Below are 18950 nucleotides of genomic sequence, written 5' to 3'. Positions count from 1 at the left end.
CAAATGCTTTTAAAATCATAATTGTGTACAAATTATATGTGTGTGTATAATATGTATAATCTGTTATATAATATTATTAAAATCTCTTGGGCAGATTTCTGTAAAGAAATCCAATGCTTCCCTTTCAAATCCTGGGGATTTTATGGTAGATCAATGATGTTTACTTGAAGTAAATTTGGTATAACTTCAAATGCCCAGAACAATTTTAAAACAATTTTATTAGGTTTGCCAGGAGGACATTCTTGATTTAGTTGAGTCTGCTATAATTACTACAAGGGAAGAAAAAAAAAAAATGCAAAATGTATTGAAATTTCTCAGCATAGGACACAGCAAAAAGAGAGATGATTATAAATTTTAAAAACCTGTCTAATCAGTCAGCATCAGAAAAGATGCAAGAAAACATACAGTCTTCATAGAGATAATTTAAAAAACAAGGGACTAAAAGTATAATTCTGGAAATTATTGCATATTCTCTTAAGGACCTAGTTGTCTTGAGAGACACACATAACTCCCGTTAATGGTAAATGGAGCTGTGCACATGCATCAATTAGAGAACAGACTTTCAAAAAAAAAAATACCATTGTGTATGGGAAGCTAATTATTTTTGATGTCACCCAATATTGTCACTTCTAATTCCATAAAACTACAACTGGAATCTTTCAGTTGCATAGTTACCAAATATTTAGTTTCAACACCTATAACTTTTTTTTAAAAAGGCAACTCAGCTTATGCAGGCCTAGTGTTTGGCTGTGGGTTTTTTTACTTAATTATTTCTCACTTTTACATAATTCTATAGACAGCATTTCCCAGGTAGGGCCAAGTCCTGAACTTCAGACTAACAAATTTTCCGTTAACCAGTGGGTGATTTTATAAGGACCATGACTTTGCATTAGTCACACTTGAAATACCTGAGTAAAATCCAAGGCTAAGGGGCCAATATTATCCACCTTTCCAAGTTCTGCTGATGGTGGGAAGAAGACATGTGCCACTACAGTGAGGTGCCTGCAACTCCCTACCAGGCTCCCTTCCTTTTGCCCTTCTACCAGGTTTGAGCTACACAAGTTAAGATAAGTTCTAGCAGGAGTGGGGTGGAAGGAGCAACCATTCTGTGGCATGCTCCCTTTGGATATGTCCTAGATGGTAACTCTGTGGGTGTTTGTGCTGCTCCAGGCACTGTAAACTCCCACCCTGTGCTTCACTTCATGCCAGCAAATGCAGAGAGGCTAGTGGAAAAATGCTTCCTGTAGGAAACATGCTGCTGGTGGGAGCAGAGTTTAGAGGAATTGGTTGTACAATCAGTGGTATTGGATCATATGATGTGCAGTGGGTTCCTTGGCACGTGTGATTCAAAGGTCTTACCTCCCTTGACTGAGAGGACAGATGGTCCAGTAGTTAGGACATTAGCCCAGGACTGGGAAGACCTGACTTCAGTTCCTTGGTCTGCCACAAACTTCTTGTGTGACCTTGGCTGAGTCACTTAGCCTCTCTGCTTCAGTTCCCTATCTGCAGGGGAACTGCAGGGATAACACTTGCCTACCTTACAAGGGTGTTATTAAAAATATATTAAAGATTGAGAGGTGCTCAGATACTAGGGGGGATACAAGTACCTTTGAGAGACAGTTCTGCACAGTCTCAAAACGCTCTCTTGGAATGCTGCAGAAACTCTGCCATTCTCATATTGTAACAGAGTTTTTTGGGAACTTTTACTCCTGCTGTGGGATTCTTCTGGAATAAAGGAGAATATGGCCATGAGAGGAAAAAGAATATGATTGATTGATAGATATTATGTTATTTATATCTAAGGTGAATGTTTTGTTTAAGAATGCGTGGGTAGAGGGATGAGACAGTTTAATAGTAAGTCTACATATTTAATTGAGCATGGCATTTGTCACAAATTCAGGATCCTATAGAACAGAATAAATCAGATGAAATAAGTAGCTCCTGTTGGCGCAGGATAGGGCCTTTAGTTTGTAACATTCATAGGCTTTTATTTAGTTTATTCTTGTTATTAGGGGGGAAAATAACAGAAATAAAACTGAAGACTTTTTAGATTTTTAAATTTGAAATCTTAAACCCCTGTCACGAAGGCAAATCCAATAAATGAAGAACAGGGCTGCAGGTCCAGAGAGCAGCAGTGGAAAATAATTAGAGCTCTGGCGAATAAGAGCTTTTTTTCTTTTTCCCCATATAGCTGCTTTTGCCAATATATTCACTATTTCATCATCCTCTCGATCAGGAGCCAGTTTTGCATCCAAGAATTTACTGGCCCCATTAAATTAAAATAACAATATAGGGCCAAATTTTAGCATGGACTGTGCATACCAGTGGGATTGTGAGGTGAAAACCTAACTTTGGTGTCTCCAATAAAGCTCACAGAAAAACTTCTCTGAAAATTTCCACAGCAGGAGCTGTGGAGGTATGTTCTTGAGCATGTCTTAAAGGTCAGACAGTGTTGTCTGACATTCATGCATATATGTCCCTTGGCTCTGAGACCTGGTGAGAGGAATGGGTCTCAGAGCTGAAGCTCTAGGCAAAGCAGGAATGTCTACGCTGCTAGTTTTAGTGCTGTAGGGTGAGCCCAAGTCTGTAGACCTAGGTTCTGAGACTCACTGCTGGGGTGTTTGTTTCTGCAATGCAGACACAAACTTAGTGACCTGCACAAAGCACCTAGCAAGTTCTTGACACAGCCACTTTAGGAACTCAGGAGTTCCTGGCTCGTAGCCTCTTGTTTGATCTACTAGACCATGATGCCTCTCAGGTTTAAAACTTTAGATACTTATGTGAGCCAAAGTTTAGAATTTCTTATCCAAAGTTTATTGCAAATTTAGCAATGGCTCTTTGGCCTGTACACCAAACCAGATCCAAACAGGTTTGAAGCAACATGAAAGTAGACTTCCTTCCAGGTGACAGGAGGAAATGCAGAGGCATGCAAGAATATTTTCAAAACAAACATTGTTCAAACTTCTTTGAACTATAGCAAAGCTTCTATATGAGTTAGGTGAAGGTTAGGATCAGTTCATATTTTTCTGGACCATTTTAATCTGTACCTGTTTTTGTTTGTTTGTTTGCTTGTTTGTTTGTTTGTTTTCATTTTGGTCCTTTTCCAAACCAAACACGAAAACTATCTGAATATGTTATTGCAGCTTAATTATCAATGCATACTGTTTTCATTATGGTGCACATTTTTGCCTCCTGATTTGATTGCCCCAGTTTACATTGGTACGTGTCTGTCTTTCCGAGCAGCAGATCCAAATACAAATCCCATCTCTATGTCCTAGGTTTTCTTCAGCAATAAAAATGTAATAACTAATTCAAAAACTAAATGGTTTTAACTACCATGAGATGGTATGAGAAAGAGAGAGAGAACCATGTAACATTGAACTACCTGTTTATTTCATTGTAAGGTACTCTCATACCTTGATGAGCATGTTATGAATAACTCCCTATTGATAAATTTCTCCAGCCTCATTTTAGCAAAAATCATAGGCTCTAGTAACAACAAAGTCAAAAGATATATTTTTCTTTTTTCCCCTCTTGCCAGAATCCCATATTGCTGTGTTTGCTAGGAAAAGCGATTGCTGGCCCTGCTATCCAATAATTTTTCTCCACCTTCACCTAATACCTCTCTAATTCCCAATACACTTAAACGTTTACTTTAGATATTGTTCTCCATGATCTCTAGTTTTCTACGAAGCAGGGGCAGGATTTATTCTCTCTGTGACACCACACTCCTGACTTGAGAGTCTGAATTTAATATTTCTGATTGTTTTCTTATTCGTTGCTATATTTTTCCTCCATAGTCAAGTTTACTTTAAAGATCAACAATGATCAGAGAGAAAACATTCTTCCTGGTGTGCCTTTGCACTGCTGTCAAGACAGTTTATAGCCAGCTGACCAATTTTGGGTCCTATAGCCACGGGTCCCCTGATTTTCAGAGCAATTGTTTACTGATTTGTGGCTTTTGGAGAGTCACTAGATCTTCTACCCCAATACTAGCGGTCCTGCTAGCTCCCTGCTAGCAGCTGGCTTGCTTATGCCTTCTCCTCTTACTGGGGAAGAGTGTTACTTGCTCATTTACAGGGTGCTTGGGGGTAGGTGGATGGAAGGTTGCCGCAGACTGAATGGCATCCTTCCATATAGTAATGGCAGCAGTCCTGCAACTGAGGAGCGGATGCCACACAGGTGACAGAGGGAGGGTTAAGCTAAGGGTACATCTACACTTACCGGAGGGTCCGGCGGCAGGCAATCGATTTTCTGGGATCGACTTATCGCGTCTAGTGAAGATGCGATAAAATCGATCCCTGATCGCTCTGCCGTCGACTCCGGAAATCCACCGCGGCAAGAGGCGGCAGCGGAGTCGACGGCAGCGCGGCAGCGGTCGACTTTCCCCCGTCCTCACAGCCAGGTAAGTCGACCTAAAATACGCAACTTCAGCTACGGTATTCACGTAGCTGAAGTTGCGTATCTTAGGTGGGACCCCCGCTGTAGTGTAGACCTAGCCTAAGACTCTAAAAGCTAGTTCTTGCAAAATATTCAGTACCTGTTTGTATGGGTGTTGGCCTGCCCTCTGTGATGGGATTGTTCAAGAAAGTCATTCTTCTTTCAGTGCCAAGGTAAATGCAGCCGATGATGCATAACTTGATGATGCATCACTTATACTGGGACTGTATCATACACAGTATTGCATGCCACAGTCACAGAAGTGCTTTTCCACGTTTTTTAGGTGAAATATATTAAGATTGTGCTGGACTCAAAGTAGAGACACCATTGTCAGAATTGTGCCCCATTGCAGGCAAAACAGAGTTACGTAGCAAAAAAGAGACACAGAAGTAAATTTAATTATGCTGGGTGAAATGCAATAGTAAACTTAAAGATTGAGGGTTTTTTTGTTTTTGTTTTGTAATGTTAAGCTGGATGTGAAAAGGATCCATAAATAAATGATAAATCACTGATTGCTTTGAAAGTTTACTTGAAACTTCTGTAGTGTGCTGCTGACAGTGAATGTCCTGAATTGGCCTAAGAAATGCAACTTAATGCAAAAGCAAACAGGAATACAACAATATTACGGCATTTATATTCATCTGATAGCAGTAGAGTTTGATGTGTGTTTTCCAAAATACTAAAATTATTCTATGAAAGTAAAGCAGCTTACATAATCCATTTTAAAAGTGTTGGTATGCACAGTATTAAATAGACAACAGTATTAAATAGATGGGAATGAATAACCATATAGGATCAGTCAGTAAATACTGTCTGTGTCTCAGTAAGCACACAAAAGTGAGATTGAGTGGAGTCTTTTATTCACTTTGATTTCCACATGTTGAACTATGGTAATTTATGTAGGAGAGAGCTGTACGTTTTTAGCTAGTCTTTACTGTGTGTATCTTTCCTCCTAATTCTACAGTATATTATAGATACCCTCTCTGTGACCACAGAAGGAATCTTCTTTGGAAGAGACCTGAACTAACCACACTGTGTGCCAAAGAGTGGGCTTGTTGGCCTGATTTCAAAATTATACCTACGCCTCCTGATTTGTATTTTCTACCATTTCAACAAGGGATCCATTGTCCTTAATCAGTTATTTTCTTCTGGCTATTGTCATGCCATCTTCAAATCTCTCCTCTGGGGATTCTTGCTCTGGAGCTGGCATTCCCAGGCTCCTGGCAGGCGCACAAATCCTATCTCTACAGACAGGCAAGGTAAGCCTTATCTACTACAATTCAGCCCAGTTCAGTTTATTAAACAACAGCATACTATGATACAATACCAACTGGGGATGTGCTAAAAATAAAGTGAGTTAATGTGCAGCAACAGGGTGTGATGGGAGCCTAAAAATTGAAGGTGGGTTTGCATTACATTGTAAGTGCAGCTTTCCAAGCTGCTTTTAGAGTTAGGGTCTGCCAGTCCCCATGGGAGACCCCGCACCTGTCCAAGGATGTCAGAAAAACCCTTTGAGTAGGAGCAGTGGAATTCCACATAACATTTGGATTTATGCTCCCGCCACATGGTGCAGAAGGTAGTCAGGGCAAGTGGAAAGAGTTTTGCATAGAAACCAAAAGCAACTTCATGGGAACATCCCATCACTGTATCATCGCTACCCCTTTAAAGGCCATGCAGCCATGGAGGTCAGCCATTGTCCAGGAAAAGCAAACTACATGGAAGGAGAGTACTTCCTCAAGAGATGAATTTTCTTCGTTTTTGATCTGCTGCATTGTTCTTTCTGGGAAATGAACTGGTAATGGAGTGGAGCAGCCAGAGTGCATGGCTGACCATTTTAACAGAAGACCAAGATCCACAGGAAAAAAATGGCCTGGTACCATAGTCTCTGGCCAGTCCATATGCCCTCTTGAATGCCAACAACAATGGGAGCACTTCTAGTCTCTGGTGTGTTGCCACTGGTTGGCCCCATTACTGCTTGCATACATGTTCATGCTCCATCAATTGCTTGCAAAAGTCATAAAAGGGGGATTTACTGCTGTCTTCAGCAGAAGTAATTAAGATGCTTTTTACATCCGATATCATTCTGAGTGCAGAACATGTACATAAAGTGGCTGTTTCCTGGATCCTCTCCCATTTCCTCCAATACAATAATCCACTTACCTTTCTACGCACGTTGGCTCATCTCTGTGCTGCATATGCCCCATAATCAGAAGCAACCAAAACTTGGGATGGATGAGTGGCCAGCAGAAATGTGTCAGGCACCAGATATGATGCTGCTCCTGCATAGCACCAAAAGGTAGTCAGGGTGCAGATGTAACGCTGACATACCTGGTCATCAGCGAGTGGGATCGAACTGGGGATCTCTGGAGCTTAGTGCGTGAGCCTCTCCCACATGAGCTAAAAGCTAACTGGCTTTTAGCTAAGGCTGTAGAGAAGACTCATTTTATCTCTCTCTTTAAGTGGTCTTGGTGCCACTAGATGGGACAGAGCACAACACCCAGAAGGTGTGTGGGTTACACAGACACACCACAATCTACAAGGACTGGTTCTGCTGTTCTGTGGACTTCGATCTCCAGCCAGAACTGCTACCTGAGCTCTCTGGGTGTTCCATTTGTTTATTTGCACAGCCATCCAGAGGAGACAATGCAGTACCACTGTGGCCCAACAAAAGGCAGGTTACTATCAGGATTAGTGCTCCACTTTTGCAACGTGACATGATTGAAGGTGAGTGTGTGGCCTTTTCTGAAAAGGGAATAAGGGAAGCAGGTACTGGGAGCTGGGGAGCATGGTGCAGGATGCCATTGCTGACATTCTGCAGCCCTGGGAAAAAGGCCAGTTTGTTTCATGCATCTGATTTAGGCCCTGTGGCTGCCAGGATTTTGTTAAATAGATTTCATTTTCTATACATCTTGCCACTAAGCACTCTGACCAGATCCTGCAGTCATTGTCTGCACCTTCCTCATATTGCAGACAATGGGAGCTCAGTGAGTAAAATGTGACTGAAGGATCCAGCCCTGCAATATGTAAAGGCTGAATAATGCCATTTGATTTATAAAGGAAGGAAGTCTCTGAATTATTCATGATTAGGTAAGAGAAATCAGCCTGTTTGATTTCCATCTTTAGCCTATCTCACATATACAGCAAGGAAGTACAGATCACGCTAGTATTTTCAAATTGGAAGCTCAGGCTTTTAAATGAAAACTAGTAATCTACAGTATTGTTTTCTTTTTGTTTGCTTGTTTGTTTTTACAGAGATTTAATCCCTCATGGTGCTCAGACATTCCGTCCCCTTATAGTTGTTTTAACATTACAAGGGGATTTGGAACATGGGAGTATTTCTAGTAGTAGTTTTAGGGAGGGAGGGGGTTGTATCCCCAAACATAAAAAAAAAAAAAGACAAAAAGGAACAAAGATTCCTTATAAAATCTTGTTGAAGCCCTGTTTGAAGAAAGATTATAAAAAACATCTCTATACTTTGGGGATTTTGGGGTTGTTTGTTTGCAAATCTCTTTCACCTACCACCATTAATCATAAGGATCTTCTCAGGAAAACAAATATACCTGGCCTTCAGACCAAACTTATTCAGAGGAAAGGAACATTTGGGTGGCCGTGGAAGCCAAAAAAGGAGTTAAAAACAAACAGCTCCACTGTGATACTCTTGACACTGACAGAGAGATGGAAAGCTGGTAATGTGAGATTCCTATTTTTAAACAGTGATTTGTTTAATCATTTCTTTTCCCTTGGGCTGAGACTAAAAAGTGTTGCCTTCTTCAATCATTTTGTGGGCAGACAAGAAGAAATAATTTGCTCAGACCCTCTGTAGACTGCATAGAGTACTGGCAGCAAATTGGACAAAGAATCAAAATATTCAATAAAAGTTTGGAATGAGTTGGACACGACATCTAAGTGACCAGAGGTCATCTTATGTTCCACGGTGAAACCTGCCATCACATCAAATACTCTGTTAAAAATGTGTGTATCTCTTTCCTATCTCTATTTTGCTGCTTTGAAGGTAACAGTTGGGGAGATTATCTGCCTGGCATCAAACAGATACATTATTTCTGAAGGATCATATGTGATTGTATCGGTGGGTTCTCTGTCTTCCTCTGATGGTCTGAGATATTGGGGGATTACCTTGATGTCTCCCCTCATCCTTTTAATATTCTTTAATATGTTCTTTGGGCCCCTGATTGCTTTTTTTTAATGGCTGATGTTGACTTGCGAAATCATCTCTCCTTAGTGACATCAGATACACACTTGACAGCATGGGAATGACTCAACAACAAACTGTGAGTTGCACTCCTTTGAAATTCTTTACCATCATCAGGGAAAGACCCTGTTGCTGTATTAGGATACATCAACATTGCTTTAGTGTGATACCTGGACACTTATTTACAATACAAGAGCTTGATTTAAAATGCATTTAAATTGTTAGTTAGAATTAGTGATTATGTTGTAGTGAGGAGTTATCTGGGGCAGCGTAGACGTATATTATGGGGGTCAAATTCTTTGCTCACATAACTCCATTTATTTCATGGGAATTATGTCAGCAAAGAACTTGGCCCAATATTTAAAGCAAACACATACTACAGATATATGGAGTGGAATTTTGCTGTTGACTTTAATGGGGCCAGGATTTCACTCATGATATCTAGGTGGCTGGTTTGTAGTTCCCCTACCTTTCAATCACCTCTTTGGCTACAAGTACATTGTCTCTGCTATTTTTAAGTTGTGGCTCATAAAAATACTTGTGAAAAGCAAATAGTTTTGCCTTTGGGATACACCATATTAAAACAGGTATTAGTTGGTTTCCAAATCTCTTCCAGAGAGGATGCCAGCAATTAGTCTATGAGGTCTTTACTTCCCCATTTCAAATTATTCCAGCTGCTTGCACTGCTAAAGCACGATCTGCAATAGATTTTTTTCAGAAATAAAGTATAAACCTTTCTATAAAAGTTGGCTTAATATTTTTGTTTGCTAAATGGTTTTGCTTCCTTTCTTGGTTACGATTTCATGGAGGCATTTTTGTTTACATGAGAAAACAAATGAATAAATTTCCCAGTGCCTGCTTCCCTCCTTTGCAAGCACATGTCCCCCTGGGATACAAGGTTCATGACAAGCTAACTGGGGAATGTTTGCAGTAGCCCCTTGTAAAATATTGGCAGCACATCCATGCTCCAGTTTTGGGATATCTGCAGTTGCTTAAAAAAAAATTATAATAGGTTTCCAGAACTGAGGGCCACAAGATGCTTGTGGGTCAACAACTACTGCCATTATTCTCCCATCTGTTTTTCTTTTGTGAGATGAAAAGAGGAATATGTTTCACCTGTGCCACTTTGCACCAAAGGTTGGCAAATGTGCCAGCACGTCTCCTTTTTTTTTCTTTCTATGTCTCTTTCCTGTTTTTTTCCCTACTTCTTGTTTCACACATTATTATTATTTATTTGTGTCCCTTCCTTACTCCCCTGTTCAGAGGAAAGTTACAAGCTGCTTGGGGTACATCGGAAATGAAGCTGTGGCTGATGGGTGTGTTGTGTGAACATGGAGCCCTATACATAGGAGGTGCTTCATTGCTGGCTGCATTACAGGGGCTTTCACAGGAGCAAAGGAGGATTGGAATTTTTCACTGAGCTGCCTACTCTTCTGGCCTGTCATTCCAGAGTGCATTTACAGTGTGGCATTGGATAGATTGTTGAGTTTTCCATCCCACTGCTGCCCTAAACTAGGCTTGTACTTCCTTAGGGGCCAGTTTTCCCAGGTTTGGAAATACGGTACTAAACTGAGCTTGAAAAGGTGTGTGTGTAAATCATAGATACAATACTGAACAACATGCCTCTATTTGTGTAGTGAAGAGCAAACATTGTTACTAGGGAAATGGAACTGGTGGGAAGGAGACTCCCCCCTGTGTATCACCTGTATTTTGTGTGCAGGGTGGCTGACTAGAAAGTTGGTGGTGATAGGAAGCAGCAACTGTGTATATGTGTGTGTGTGTGCGGTGTTGAAATCTTTAAACTTTTTTTAAAAGTGTGTGTGGTTATGGTTACATCAGGTTTGTCATTTTGAGAAAAATGCCCCTACTACGTCACTTAGAGAGACAAGGTGGATGAGGTAATATCTTTTACTGGACCAAATTCTGTTGGTGAGAGGGATAAGCTTTCGAGCTAGCAAATACCTCTACTATGTCCCTGAAAGTTATAAAATCCATATGTGGTATCTATCTCTAGGAGCTTCAGGCTACTTTTTAAGCGGTTAGAATAGTAACCATTCTGCCATATAACAACAAAATATCCATAAAAGAAAATATTTATCAATTTAAATAACCAAGGTAAGCGAGAGACGTTTTGGAGCTTACTTGCTCTTTCCTCCCTAAGATTTAACCCCCACCCCTGAAATTCTGAAAAATAAGATATGCTAATGTAAATATTGAATGGCATTATAGTAATCAAGGCCACTGTAAATATTCTTTGCAAGTCTTCTCACTTATTTGTAATTGTGAGTCACAACCATAGTTCTCCTGTGGTTGAAAAGGATTTCATTTGTATAACTTGTTAAAGTAATAATTTGAGAAGTATCCTATAGGGGGCACTCAGGTACCACAAACAGATGCTACTATTTCCAGACTAGTCAGATTATGTTTAGATGGAATGGGACAGAGCCTGGGGCACATTTTCACATTACCTTTTATTCAGAGAACAAAAGTGAGTAAAATATAAACTAAAACACTCTTTGTCATAGCCCTACTATTCCCCAATGAAAGACAAAGCCATATTAAAAAGTGCATTTAAATGACATTCAGAACCTGATTATGCTAGAAGCATAAAAGCATGATCGTGTAGACAGCTAAGCTTGTCTGCATTTTAAAATTCTAAACAAGATATCTAATACATCATGTTTCAGTAGTGGGTACAATTATTATTCTCCTGCTGAGTGTTAGGACCGTTTTGAATGCTAAAAGGCAGGAGGCAGGTGCCTTGTTCTTGGTTTTAAGTGAAATGACTATCTATTCAAACTTCCTTTTAAATAAACTTGCCAGTAAATAAAAGAGTTTGCCCACTATCTAGCTGTGATGGTTGCCACAACAATAATTTGGACTGACATCGTATAGCTTTTATCTGATGCTAAAAACCTTGTACCAAATGTTTCTTTATGTGAACTGTTTTATGGTTCATAAGATTTAGCCCAAAACCAGAATGAAAATCCTGCTATGGCACCTGGCTGTCATCACACAGTGACTTATTTTGAAGCAGAGGGAAAAAAGGTTCCCTTAATCTTTGAAATGCTGTGGTACAAATTTGTAAGTTTCTGTTCTGTATCAAGGTAACATAAAAATGAATTTAACAGTTTCCCACAGGATAACTTTCTAAACAGCTTTAAACAAATTAAATACTACTAATATACTCTATAGTTTAGAATTCAAACTTCCTTTTACATTCAGAGTATTACACATACCGAATGCTGATGCTTCTGGCCTATAAGTAATCAAATTACTGTGAGTTGAAGGTTCCAACCAGGGCTAAAACCCCAGGTATAATAAAGTGCAGTTTATTTAGAGTAAAGTGTGTGCATGAAGGAAGGAGTTAAATGATCTACTTCAGTAAGTCAAGTGCATACACCTGATGTTCATAATGTGTGGGAAATGTTAGTGGCCTCTAAGGCTGATGAGTTAAGCAGTATAGAGGTATGTTTGTGTGGGAGGGTTACCTTTGGGGAAAAAGTACATTGCACTAAGAAAGCTGAAACTCTGGAAAAAGAGTCTTCTACAAACATGTATTCTTTGTACATGTAAGTAATGTATAATGCTTATAATCTGCTCATTAATAATAATTATGGTTTTCTATACAAAGCTTCAGAGTTGCCCCAAATATGTCAACTTTTTTCAAAAACTACACTTTGTACTATTATTTTAAAATACATTTTAATTTAAATCTACTTTCTAATCCCAGTTTAAGAGAGTGCTTTTAAAAAATCTGCCTTATTTTGACAACATAAGCAGACCTGTATAAGACACTAGCATATTCAACAAGTAAATAGAAATGTTTAAAATGCTGCATGTGGAAACATGCTCAAATATCTGTGTTAAATTTAATTTCTAATTTTAAAGTCCATTATCTACAAAATATGAAGTATGGCTTCAGGATGTGAGTGCATTAGTGGTCAGTGAAATATCTTCCTTTTTCTATGGTTAACATAAGTATGTCTGTTTGCAAATATTCCTAAATACTCCCATGGATTTTGGCATGAGTCTGTCAACTGCCTTCAAATCTCCTGGATGTTTCAACAATGGGGTAGCTTTAGGAGCTTCATACGCCCTGGTTGCAGGTACTGCCCTCATAAAAGTGACATGGAATAGAAGGGAATTGGAAAGGACTTTGTATTCTGTAAAAGAGGCAGTTCTTGAGTTCCACCACTGTGCATATTCTTTGACACTTGTGGATATGTTAGTTTCCTGATTAAAACTATAATTATGTTTATTTGATTTAAATTTAAAAATAAAAAAGGGAAAGTGACTTTTTTGCACATTTGGGGAAGATACTCTCAGGCTTCTCATTTCCCCAACTTGGGTAGGCATAATTGTTTGGTGTATCATCACTCTCCTTGTGATTTGTTGCATGATGTGAAATCCATGATTGATGTGTATCATAATGGGATCCCTTTACAGTGCCTAATACGTGGAATTACTTTTCTCTGATTTAATGCTGTCACAAAATGAGACTCTGAAAAAAATAATTTCTAGCTACCATATTTTGGGGGAGTGGAAGGGGGGGGCATCATATGTAAAATTTTGAGAATTGACAGTGGATCCAGTTATGGAATTAGACAATGAGGCTTATTCCATTGAAGTCAGTGGTAAAACTCCTGTTGACTTTTGAGAGCAGGATCTGGCCCAAGGACTCTAGCCTGTTTCCTAGTTCTGTACTTAAATGTTTACAGGTAGAAAAATGTATATGAAGCTATAAGCATTCTCTTTGCAAGCATTTACATGGGGAAACTGATATTTTGATAAATTGTTTAACTTCGTCCAGGGCAAAAATAATACCTGTCAATCAGCAAAAATTATTTGATACAAAAAAGATGAATTGAACTTTCAGTAAATTCCCTGTAAAAGTGAGAGTACGTCCCATGTGAATATTAGAATCTATGAATATTCATCATTATTCATAAAGTAAACAGCTTTTTGGAATGAAATGAGTTTCTGCTTGTGGATACTAATTATAAGCACAATCCTGTTAACAGTTAAGGCTCTATTCAGCAAGGTGCTGAAAATTCTGGTCTTTTTTCCAGCAAAGTATTTAAGTGTATGCTTAAAGTTAAACATGTGCTTAAGCGCTTTGCTGGATCAGCACCAGAATACTTACGATCCAGTCCTCACTATTGAGCACTCCACTTGTAGCAGGTGTAGTGGTGGCCATTAAAGGTTTAGTAATTTCATGATAAATTCATCATTGGACCATAAAGTAGTTAGTTCTGGTCTATATATAGTTCCATAGTTATGCAGTTATCTTTTCCATAGAAAGATCACATGTTTTGGGACAACTACTGTATTTGACAATTTCAAAGAAGCTGCATTCTTTTTCCCAGTATTGTGAAATATCCCTGCCCAGCATTTATTTTTATATATATATACACACATGATTTTGATTTCTCTTTCTGGCTTTATATTGGGCGAACTTCAGTGGAGTACTTATTTCTGCTTTACACTAGTACAAGATTAAAAGCAGGCTCGCTGTATGTAAGAGAAATTATTTCTATATTGATGATAAACTAACTTGAAAATACAGTCCGTCTTGAAAGAGTTGCTTCCTTTTTAAAATGGTCCTCTGAATGCAGTTAGTGAAGATAGTGAAGATTCCTTTCGTCTTTACTTTCAAGAGTTTGTATGGGAATATTTTAAAAAAAGAAACAACCATTTCAATCTATATCAAGAGCTTCTACTGTTTTTTTGTTTTCTTTTGGAAATCTATAACAAGCTAACTGTAGCAGTTATCCGTTATGTGATATTGGACCACATCCTCAACTGGTTAGTGTAGCTATATTTTCTTCAGTGGAGCAATGCTAATTGAGATTATGGCCCAGTATTGTGTGTATCATTTAAAAACAAGGATCTGCAAAGTGACGTCTTGTGTGAAAAGTGCTAAAATGTAATAAGGAATATTTCAAAATCCCTATATTTACCAAGCTTAGCACTTCATGTACTCTTAAATTTATTCATTACATTTTCTAGCTTTTGAAGCAAATCACCACAATTGTTTCCATTTTCCATGTATCTTCTTTAATACTTTACAGTTCATGTATTAAAGCAATGCCAAACCGTCTTGAATGCCAGACAGTGATTTCCATCCATGCCACTTGGTATGCAGATATACACATTACAGTTCAGTCATGAAGAACTTTTTCAGCAGCTGTGGAAGATGCACATTTAGGAAGAGACAATGATTAAAAAAATATAGTGCATTAGGAACTGGAAATTCCTTAAGAGATGTTTTTTTTCAAAAGGGGTTGCTTGTCTCATAATGTAAATTGTTGAATTTAGATAAAAAATCTAATCTTTTATTACTTTGGTCTCTTTTTCTCCTTATCCTGTGTCAGCTGCTGCCTGGCAACTTTTCTATATCTGGGAGGACAGGGCAGGGCACCCGGCAGCCTCCAGAATTGCTGCCAATATCATTCCCTAGCAACCTGCTTTTTCAGGCCAACTCTTCCCTCTGAGAAGCTGAATACATCACCTCTGTGACACAGTCCAGAAATCCTGGTATGTACAACCACAAGTTTTCTTGTTAACTTATGACCTGAGGTGGGTATCAGGTGAATTATTAATGCAAGTAGTAATAGTCCACCTATTCAAATATTGTAGCAAGCACCCAAAAATGAAATATAAAAGTAAAATAAAAGTTTAAGAAAATCTTTAAAACAAATACCTGCTTTTTCACTAATGCAAACAAGATATTTCCATAACTGCTAATGTCAGAATTAGCTCTGGCTGATGATTAATATTCTTGTGTTGTTTTATACTAGCAAGTATAAATGATTGGTTCTACTTTGTTTAATTTATCTCAATAAGAGATTTCATAATATTCTATAGCTTGATGAATTAATTTATTTAACTTGTCAGTATTAATAACCCCAATTAGTATGAAGAAGGTATAATACACTGAAGGAACAAACAGATCTTGAACAGCATTTCTAGCTTTCTCTGTTCACCATTAGTTCATTCTAATTCCCCATTTAATTATAACATTTATTATAGTGAAAGAATATTTCTAGACACCCATAAACTCTTTCCCCAAACCCCTTTGGCTGAATGCTCTCTAGCATTTCCCAATTTGTGTCACTCACATGGAAAAGACTGAAACCTTCAAAAAGTAGGACACACTTTCTTGACACTTGAACTATTTCGACAATAGCTACTGTATCCATTGATGTTGATAGAGAACCATGCACAAGTCCTTACATGTGTAAAGATACACATGTAAAAGATGAACTTTAAAAATGATGGCTGGGGGCAGGGGGAGGGAGGAAATCTAATAAGTGTATCTAATTATTTTTCTTATGAAAACTTCTCTGAGACTAAGCCAGTGAAGTAAAAACGTATTAATAGGTGGTCATTTAAGTTACTTTGTCTTTCAAAGTACAAGTAAACAGCATCTTGATATTTTAACTTGGTGTTATATCTCAGGCATACTTTGCTACTCAGTCCTTCCAATATTTTCAGGTTTATTCTGTTATGTATATTATACTTTTTATACCAAAATAATCCATGTAGAGGAGGTTTTAGGTGTTGATTTATTGAGGTGGAAAGATGGTATTAAAGTTAACATTATTCATATATATTTGTACTTTTGATCTATATTGTTAGAGTAGTTTAATTTCATCACATAGATGTGACTTCATAGTGAATAATGTTTAATGGAAATGAAGTTGAGGGGGAAAATGATTTATTAAAGGTCAACTTTTATTTGTTCAATGGCCTATATTTTAAAACCAGGCTTCCATGATAATTACCATCTCTTTATAGCACTATTTTAAACCAAGATTCATTTATGGGTGGCTATTTGACAAATGATTACTTACAGGTAATTGGATTTTTATTTATAATTCTGAGTGCACACATTTTTATTTATAATTCTGGGTATATTGACATCTTATTTCCGGGAAATACAGAATACATTGACTTTTATTTCAAAAAAGTGAAATGCCTTTTTATTTTAATAAGTTTAGATGCATATGTGATTTGCAATATCGAAAGTAAGATCAATTAATTCCTCAAAGACTCTCGTTAATGTTTAAAATGGATAGTAAATTGCGCTTTATCATTAAAGCAAATTATTCAAGTAGAGTACTGAGAAGCTTTGTTAGATAAGTATGGGATAAAGCTAAAAAGGAACAAATTAGTAATAAAGCTTCAGATGGTTGAAAATACGTTTTTAGTGGAAATGATTTTGTAAGAATGATTAACTTGTAAAGGGACAGTATGCCAATTAACAGATAATGTTTGAGGCAAAATTATGACTGCCTTGAGACCTGTGCACAGGATGCATTTTATAAATCTGAAAAATAAAATGGACTGCTAATAGAAATTGAATCAAAAATATGCAATCATTATGCTAAATTTGTTAGGGGAGAAGAATTCAGTTAAAATATAAGAAAAGATTGAATACTATCAAAAGTAAGAATTATAGCTTTGCCAGAAGTGTGCTGAGAAAGTCCTGTGTTACATGGCATACATGCATTTCTTTATGACATGCAGCCCAGTCTTGCAGTCTTTCCATGTGGAGAAAGCCATTGCCTTCAGTGGGAGTTTCCATGCGTGGCATGAGGCACCTTCCATTCATACTTTTATGAAATAGAAAGAAAAACATTCCAATTCAAGATATGTTAAAAATGTAATAAGACACAAGCAGTACTGTAATTGCTATATAAGAGCCATACAAGTCGAGTATTGTGATTTACAAGAGACAAGTGACACTCTTGAAATGGCGGACTGCTGTTTCAATATGTAAGTTCCTATTTTGTCTGGGAAGTGCGGGAAGAGCTGATTTCATAGGACCATAGAAGTTCAAGGTGGAAAGGATATATTTCATCATCTAAATTGTCAGTATGCGATTGTTCCCTACACTGGGCCAAGTCCTGTGCTCAATTAAATTTGGGAATGGGTGACAGGAGGTGGATCACTTGATGATTACCTGTTCTGTTCATTCCCTCTGAGACACCTGGTATTGGCCACTGTCGGAAGACAAGATACTGGGCTAGATGGATCTTTGGTCTGACCCAGTATGGCCGTTCTTATGTTCATCTGTTATGTTAAACAGTTGTAAATTGTGAGTAACGTTAGTGGAATTACTCAGGATTTACACAAACACAGAATTTGGCCCAGTAGAATGTTCTTCACTCTGGTGTGTAATCCAATATTAAATTACTCAAATGGTAGGGTTTTAGTATTCCCTGGTGAATTTTCGGCCTGATCCTGCTCTCCTAAATCAGTGGAAACAGGATTGGATCCTTAATTTTTTTAAACAGCTATCTCAAGGCACTCCTAACTGATCCACACCATTTTACTACATATGATTAAAGTACTCCATAATTCCCCCAACTTGTGTTTTATTCTTTTTTGCGTTGCACTTTTCCTCCTCCACCACCTGCTCCCTCAAGTTTTCTGGGAGTTCAGTTTCATATAAAATGTATTTTATACTCTGTGTCAGGGAATATAAACATAAAGTTAAAAGGACTAAGGCTTTGCCCTTGAAATGTAAAGGGCTTAGCTGACAACTTTAGCTTCTTGCTACATTCTGATAAAACACATCTCTAAAAGTCTATATAATTGGCTTAACACCTGCTGTTTGTTAAACGTGTTTTAAGTTTTATAAAAAGATAACCAAAACAGGGTTTAGCTTCTGATAGGTTCAAGTTAATACTTTTTTATTTGCAAAAAAAAAAAATTAAGTAACGACTACACAAATCAGAAAAAAATATCCAAAATTATTTTAAAATGTGACTCCTATATTAGGTCAGCTCTTGTAAAGAGGCACCAATAGCTAACCAAAGCATGCACATCCCTCTTTGGATGTCAACTCTTATTTCCCATATATAATATGTAAAGATAGTTTTCTAATGGTACCTTCATTTCTTTGGCTAATAGGTAATTCCTTTTTGTTTGTTTGTTTGTTTGCTGATTCACTTAGTGTGATAGACAAGTCCTCCTGAGGTTTGTGTTTGTATATTTAAAAAAAAACAACTCTTTTTATTTCATTTTTGCTATTTTCTCTAGCTGAGGCGACCATTTTCCTTTTGAGTAGAACTGAGTTACTTTGCTCCCTGTTAATCCTATTCAAGGAGACTGCTGCTTCTATTAGATACAAAACTAAAATGTGATACTTCTAGAAGAGAGGCTATGAATGATCTGAGTCCTGGCTTGCCATTAGGGGAAGAGCAGAAAGGCTTAGATGTTGGATACAATGCAGAAGCCTCCCCTTTCTAAATGTCCAGATCCCAACAGAATATTGAGAGTTACTTCC

This window comes from Terrapene carolina, unplaced genomic scaffold (assembly GCF_002925995.2).
Source record: "Terrapene carolina triunguis isolate 2854851 unplaced genomic scaffold, T_m_triunguis-2.0 Scaffold62, whole genome shotgun sequence".
NCBI lineage: Eukaryota > Metazoa > Chordata > Testudines > Emydidae > Terrapene > Terrapene triunguis.
This window is presented reverse-complemented; position numbering follows the sequence as displayed.